The sequence below is a fragment of the Metopolophium dirhodum genome, chromosome 6, assembly GCF_019925205.1.
Source record: "Metopolophium dirhodum isolate CAU chromosome 6, ASM1992520v1, whole genome shotgun sequence".
Lineage (NCBI taxonomy): Eukaryota > Metazoa > Arthropoda > Insecta > Hemiptera > Aphididae > Metopolophium > Metopolophium dirhodum.
Window position 1 is genome coordinate 19,660,422 of NC_083565.1, and position 6,380 is coordinate 19,666,801.

The 6,380-nt window shown below is 28.4% G+C and overlaps 1 protein-coding gene across 2 annotated transcripts in view; it reads right to left on the reverse strand.

Moving 5' to 3' along the window:
• LOC132947410 (GTP-binding protein Di-Ras1-like) overlaps nt 1–4,821 on the reverse strand; it is a 58,088-nt gene extending 53,267 nt beyond the window's left edge. For both annotated transcript variants that reach the window (XM_061017687.1, XM_061017685.1), the window contains exon 1: nt 4,635–4,821. The gene's annotated coding sequence lies outside the window, so the exon portion shown is untranslated. The remainder of the gene's footprint in view (nt 1–4,634) is intronic.
• Nucleotides 4,822–6,380: the final 1,559 nt, after the last annotated feature.

Sequence of the window (6,380 nt, forward strand, 5' to 3'; positions counted from 1 at the left end):
TACTAAAGTCTAAAACTATATTCAATTTATTTCGAACTATATACTTATGAAGAGACTACTTGGAACTTTTAAAGCTTTTTATAAACAACCAGAAAAAAAACTTAACACAAAAAGAAACCTCATTGTAAAACCAATACACTTAATGATTCTCTTAAAAATTAATAGGTACATAAATAAATAAAACGATATCTCGAGTAGCAAATGTTAAATCGAAACCGCATCGAATTCAATAATAGATATATAAAGTAGCTGAGGTTTGCAATTTCGTGGTACATATAGTGTAGTTTACTACACAATTATATCGTTTTATAGACATTTTGAATTATAGAATTCTAATTAAAAAATAATCTACGATTAAAGAAGCATTAAAAATAATTCATGTTGACATTTAATTTCAAGAAATAAACCAAAAAAATTATATTTGCCAGCTGTCGTTAGTAGTTTTAGAAACTAAGTACTTACAGTACCTATATCAAAGTTAAATAATAATAATAATAATAATAATATATAGTTTAAAATGATTATGTGGTTTAAATATAAATAAAAATGATTAGCTATCATATTTGGTTCTGGATGTTAAAATACAAAAATGTATTATTAATAGCATACTGTATAACCTAAAATAGATTTTTTTTTATATCAGTAATCAGTTATTGCATTTTTATAAAGTTGTTAGATAATAATCTTTGATGTGTGATTTTTACCTGAAAGCAAAAGGCTGAAACTATAGTAGTTTAAATTAAATTTATAATACTTTTGGTATTTGCGAATTTTTATTTAAGCTATTTATGGGTATATTATTTTTTAATACATTCAATTATTGTATTAAATAGGTACATTTAAAATACTGTAAAAATACATTGATCATGAATTAATGCCCACTAACTTTATTTGATTATTTTTAAAGTTTCTAGCTATAAACAAGGCACTTATTTAAGATATTATGTCTTTGTTATATCCTGAAAATGCGTCTTCCTGTTCTAAGACTTATTATTATTTCTTGAAAATTTGTATGAAGTTGATATTCTGAGAAATTGTACTTACTTTATAGATAATTGTATTATGTTACGTTAATACTTAATGTCGGTTTTGTGATATGGTACATATTTAAATATTAATAAGTTATCATCAATTCAAGATTTATAAGCTACTAAAAAAATGTTTGAACTTAATGGAGTTTAGCTTTATGAAAACAAAGAATAATTTATTATGTATCATGTATTCATGTAAAATGTAAAACTTTTATGTGGACATATATTATTTTAAACATGTTTTTTTCTGAATAATCATTCGAGTTAGGCATTTATAAATTATCTACCTAACGAATAGAAATAATAAATGTTTCTAAACTTGTTTAAATTATGATTTGATTTCTCTGGAGATTTTTTTGGGTGGGGGGAAGTTCTATATTACAAACAATGAGTACCTACTACCTATTGACAATAAGTCATATCAAAATAATTAATCTGAACAAATAAATGTTAAGAATGTATCAAACTATTTAAGTGTTAAACAAAATGCAAGTCCGTTCATTGTGTATTATTATTTTCCAAATATTATAGATATTATATCAAATACATTATTCTTCAAAATTTCCGGTTTTTTAAATTGAGTATCTGCGAGATAGTGCAAGATAAATTGCTTTTTATTTTGTGACAAAGCCATTGGCTTTATAATAGCATTATTTTATCCTATAATGGAATAAATAACTGATATTGTAATTTATAAAGAGTTTAATGTTTTGTAAATGAATACAAAACTCAATTAAATGTGTAATTTTCATATTTAAGCAACTTTGGTTCGCAAAATTAGTAATTATAATATTATTCTCACTTATATGTTTTTAGTTTATTTATTGTTATTAGCAGTCACTTTTCTCTTCTATGAAATAAACGATGCGTCTGAATATAATTTGTTTTATTGCTGCTCGTGAGTTACGTAAATTATGCATTAATATTATTACTATTATTACAATTCTTTGCTTTTTTATAATAATAATTAATTTTTCGTTAATTTAATAGTACACCTAAATGTTTTATACCCTAGCGAAAACTTGTTTAATTAAGTTAATTTGCTGTATAGCACTTGGTTAATACGTTTTAACATTATATTAAAGTTAATAATACTGCAAACATGTTACAAAAAGTATAGTGTTGCTTATTTTAAATGAAGTTAACATTTCCCGAAGACCGAAGAAATCAAATATTACATGCCATAGCTATGTAACTGGATTGACATAAAACTATATTTATGAAATGTATACCAGGTGTGTAACAGAAAGACCTGATAAATGAAATAACTTTGATTATAATTTAAAGACGCTTGCTCAATACTGAAAATAAATTAAATTGTTTTACATTTTTTTTGGAAAAATTACAAATATACAATTTGTAAATCTAATGTTTAGATACATTTTGATGGTAAAAACGTTTATTTAAGTCAAATAATATCTTATTTTTACAATTTTTTTAAAGATCAATATATTTTTGAAGTAAGTAATTTGAAACGTAATAAATTACTTTGTTCAAAATATTCTTTTTAGGAATTTCCTGACTTGAGTTTATTTTTAAATTGTTTATTATCCGTATAGTTTTCTTTGACCTATTGTCAATTTTTTATTTTTATTTTTCAGGTCTTTTTGTTACATCCTGTACCTATATAGATTATAAGTATAAAATATTATGCAGATTCCATACGACCTATTATATATTTATAGCCGTCACTCCAGCAAACACATCACGTATAGTTAATTATAATTAACTATTGCAAAAGAGATAGGCGCATTTACCTTAAAAAAAAAAAAACATGTTAGGTTATTATTCTGTTTTGACTGAACAAATTGTAAAAAATCACAATATGTAACGTGTACAGTTTTCAATATTGTATAAGCCACAAGGGTTCGAGGGAATCGTTGCAATAAGTACGGGTTTCCGTGGCCATCAGTGCATTCTTACAGAGCTTTCCGAATTTATATTTATTAATTCGTCAGCAGTACCTATATAGAGGTGAGAGTGTGTAACAATGTTATAGTTTCCTTCCGATTAGCACTCGCAAATGGAAGTGAGAAAAACTGGTCGTAGCTCAATATATTGACCCTATTGCAGACCGTTCGCGTACATTAGTCATTAATTACATGATATTAAAAATATCTACTGCGCGGGAAACTAAGCACATTTTTCGTTCTAATTATTTTGTATTGTTCTTTGGTAGAAACTATTTACAATTCGGGTTATATTACAATAATATATATATAGTATTTATACATTATGGACAATGTTAACAGATAACAATTGTCGGACAATGTCGTCGATACGAACCATTGAGTATTCGCTAATGTTCGTTTTTAAAATGTCTACTGCAGTTTTCGTCTATTGATATAGAATTGAAAATAAATGTTTTGATTTTTTTTTTTTGAAAATTGATAGTCAGAAAAAAAGTCTTAACCAATAGGTGCAATAATGTTTCAAATTTTTAAGTCAAGTCTTGGCATTAAATATCAAATTTGATATAAAATATATCAATTTATTATAATATTATTAGTATAGCATATGATTTAATAAAATATATTATATATTATTTGTTTTATAAAAGTAAGGCTTGGCATCAAGGCTATTGGGCAGTGTGACGACATGTTAAACTAATTTAATACCCGTTGTATTGTTGTATATTTTACCGGTACCTATCTAATTATATAAATATTTTTCAAAATATATTAATCAATTAATTTGTTATTAATCCACTGAAATCGTTATTTTCGAGTGTTAATTAATATTAATATTTAAAGTGCCACGATCAAAATAATAATTCTTTTATAAAAAACAAAAAAAAAATTTGCACAATTTTATCCTGTGCTCGATATGTAAATACAATACCAAATAATTGTTATCTGCAGATACCATAATATATCATGGTATTATAGTTCATCGATAACGTCTAAACTTACGATTATATAGGTACGGCCAATCTATATATTTATAAAAGGCAATGGTGTGTGTGTGTGAGAGCTATCCACAGCCGCAAGCCGTGTCTATTGCACTCGTACGTGCCGGTTTTGAAATTAGGTACATATATGTAAGTAATCCTATACCGAGGATGTGCACCTTGAAGCCAATTTTCCGAAATTCTCATTTTAAAGAGAGGCTCACACGGGGATTTGTTGGCGAAAACGAATATTATTTTGTTTGCAGAGGGTCGCCATTGGTTACAAAATTAAAATAGCTGTTAGAATCGGATTCGATTTTAGACACTTATTTGGTCAAAACCACCCGAGAGACTGTGTTAACAATATGACCGGTAATTATTACTACATTTAACGGAGTTATCAAGACAGCTGGTTATAAATCCACTGGCATTATTTAACTAGTCACGGGCAGCAGTTAGTATTATAATATTATCATAATATTATATTTATGCACTTAATACATTGCATGCGGATCAAATCGGTATTCCATTACGGTTTATAACTGCAGTTTACTTATTGTTTTTATTTTGTAAACAGATTGACTATATATATACATTTAAAAAAAAAACTGCAGTTTAAGCTATAATAATATTATTGAAAGTGTATAACATGTACGAAAAACAACAGCAGCTGCGTGCGTTATTTCTATATAGCATAATGTATACATACTCACCCCGGAGACTAGGAGGCAGCGGTGCGAGTATAGTAGTAGTAATCGTACTAAGTTGTAGTATTCTGCGAGCACTTGGGGTGGTGGGTGTCAGTGGTCGGTGGTTGGGTGGGGGGGTGAACGTGACGCGCGTTGGGTGATGTGTGTAATAGTAACAATTTCAAATACGGACGAACGTACGAGCGAGCGACGGAACGCACGCGAAACAAATGCGATACGGGGGGCGGCGAGCGCGCGAACGGCTGCGGCCAATTTACTGGAAATCCGAGGGGAGCAGCAGCGGCGGCAATAAGCTCCGCCGCCGCCGCCACCGCCGCCGCCGGTCGTCGCCACAGCTGGCTCAACAACCGTTACGTTGTGCCGGCGCCGACGACGATCGCTGAGTATTCCTTTTCGCCGTAGTTGTATACTTGGTATAACCTAGGTATAACGGGGTGATCCGTTCAACTCGAAACAAGAGTAATTGTTATTGTTGTACACAAAACACCGACGGTTTTGAATATTATATGTTTCTCACGCGTGATTTAAATTCAATACAAAACGCCGAGACTACATTTTTGGGAAAAAAAATGTATTTAGTATTTTTTTTTTTTAAGTTTTTTACTCTGTTGCAGTATGGGGAAGAGATAACCAAAAAATCATCTGGATAAGATAACAGATGATTAATTCAAAATTTATCTAGATAAGATAAAATATAACATCATTTTTTTTTTATCTAGATAAAGATTAAAGTAATCAACTAGATAAAAAAATAGATAATTTTTTTAAAATTATATTATAAATAATGTAATTTATTAGTAATCACTAATTAGATAATATTTATTAATAAATTAATCCTTAATGTCATTTCTCAACTAAATTAATATACAATTTTAATTTTTAATACAACTTGAATAAAAATAAAATAACAAAATAAAACTGACAATATTTCAGTAAACATTTCTTTTTTTAACTATAATAACATTGAAATTTGGAATCACTACCGGTTCTCATGAATTATTAGCTATTTCAGTTTTTTAAAATATTCTTATTATTATATTATTTATCTAGATACATTTTCACAGATAACCATTACATTTATCTAGATGAGATAATTAGATGATTTAATTATTTTTATCTAGATAAGATAATTAAATAAATAATTTTATCTAAATAATTCCCAACACTGCTCTGTTGAACACATTCTGAAGAAGAATATTACTCAGAGTATTCCGGAATATAGAAATAAAATCTGGGACAAGTAGTTTGTTGTACATAATACATTAGTTAAGTATAGGTATTTAAAACTTAGATGAATGCACTGATCATATCATGGGGTACCCCTGTGGCCCTGTGTCTCCAACACTCGGCTCATCGAAACTTTAAGAACTTATAAATCATAAACAACTAGTCCAAAATTCGATTTTTATACACAGGGTATACTGCAAAAAAATATTCTTCTTTGGAACAAGGGATTAAAAATGTATAATATTGTCATTGAAAACCTAAAACCTAACAACGATAAAAAAAATATTAAAAATATAATTTTTTAGAAAATGTATGAAAAAAAAAAATATTTTCAAAAACGCGAGATTTTTTTTTTTGATACAATGAGTGTCATGCGACAAATGGATCACCCAGTACATGTAGGCGCCGCCGTGCAGTCTGTGTTATTTTACGCGCTCGACGTAACCGTATATTATACAACGTAAGCGACTCGTAGTTTCGTAGTATGCACCACACCATGGTTCAGGGTCGAGGTACCTATAT